This window comes from Neomonachus schauinslandi, chromosome 7 (genome assembly GCF_002201575.2).
Source record: "Neomonachus schauinslandi chromosome 7, ASM220157v2, whole genome shotgun sequence".
NCBI lineage: Eukaryota > Metazoa > Chordata > Mammalia > Carnivora > Phocidae > Neomonachus > Neomonachus schauinslandi.
This window is the reverse complement of record NC_058409.1, coordinates 150,765,682-150,767,255: the sequence shown is the minus strand read 5'-3', so window position 1 is coordinate 150,767,255 and position 1,574 is coordinate 150,765,682. Positions and strand designations below refer to the sequence as shown.

The 1,574-nt window shown below is 45.0% G+C and overlaps 1 protein-coding gene across 1 annotated transcript in view; it reads left to right on the top strand.

The window, feature by feature from the left end:
- Window positions 1–1,574, top strand: part of PLEKHG4B (pleckstrin homology and RhoGEF domain containing G4B) — a 74,615-nt gene that overhangs the window by 41,947 nt on the left and 31,094 nt on the right. The window lies entirely within an intron of this gene.

Below are 1,574 nucleotides of genomic sequence, written 5' to 3'. Positions count from 1 at the left end.
TCCTCCTCTGTTCCAGCTACTCCTCCTGTTCCGTCTGGTTCTCCTCTATTCCAGCTCCTTCTTTTCTGTTTGAACTTGCTTTCCTCTGTTCCAGTTTGCTCCAGCTCCTGAGACTTTGTTTTTTTCTCTTCTTTGAATGTAAAATCAACCTAATTTCAAAACACTAAATGTGACATTTCAGTTTATTTCAAGAAGATCATATTCAGCCAGTGGCAAATGAGCACCTGTTTCTTGATTAGCCAATGAGGGTACTGCTTTTATTCCTAGCCATTTTAATACCATAGCCCCCAGGACCTCAGACCTCTCCTTTTACTGTCCCACAGTCTGCAAGCTGAATTCAGGAAAAGCCCACATGAATGACCTCCTCAACTAGGAAGACTTCTAATAAGAAAAGAGCACATGAATGCGTTGTTTGCTCCCCCCATACATGTGAGGAAGCTTGAGGTCAGTGTAGAATTAAAACATTAGAACACTTGGGAACCCCAAAATTTTACCAATGGTGCTGACGTATTCTAGAAAATATTTGAACATACATGAAAAATTCATTCTCAAGGATACTATGCAGTTGTAACCAATCAGCTGGTAAAGGGACAGACAAAATGTGGTCCACCACACAGTGGGGTGAGACCCATGGAAGGAATGACACTCTGACGCAGGAGAAGTCGGGGTGAATCTCAAAAGCAGTTGTGCTGAGTAAAAGAAGTCAGACACAAGAGACCCCATAGTGTCTGATTCCATTTGTATGAATGATCCAGGACAGAAAGCACACAGGTGGTTGCCAAGGGTAGGAGGGGTCTTTCTGGAGGGATAGAAATGTTCGAAAACTGACCTATGGTGATGGTTGTACCGCTTGGTAAAGTTGCTAAAATCCTCTTAATTATACACTTGAAATGAGTGAGTTTTATTATACATAAAATATACCTAATAAAGTTGTTTTATTTTATTTTTTAAATTAAAAGTAGGCTCCACACCTAATGTGGAGCCCAAAGTGGGACTTGAACTCATGACCCTGAGATCAAGATCTGAGCTGAGATCAAGAGTCAGATGCTTAACTGACTGAGGCACCCCAAAGTTGTTTTTTTTAAATATATATATAAAGAATGCTGTGGGTTTTTCTGGTCTAGCTAGAATGAGAGCTGTTAAGAGAGTTATAAGACATTAGCACTGTAAGAAGTTCAGGAAGAGACTAAGGGACAGGAAAGCAAAGTCCGGATTGGTTTAGGGTGCCCCACAGGGTCTTAGGTGCCAACTAGCTCTGGCCAAGACCATCTCTCCCCTCAATGGGGCAACACAGGCCCTGGGGGTTGCAAGGCTGGGGGTTGAATCGGCTTGCTCTGTCTGTGGTATGGTTCATCCCCTGTCAAGTGCAGTGTAGAAGACAGGGCTGAGGAGCAAGCCCACAAGCCTCAGCCACTGCTGTCTCCTCCAAGCTGGTGCATGAACATGAGCCCTCCCCTTCAGGGTGATACAGGAGATCCAGGTCCCCCTTCTCTGGGTGATGCAGGAAGTCCAGGTCCCCCCTCTCTGGGTGATGCAGGAGAGCCCGCTTCCCCCTCTCTGGGTGATGCAGGAGG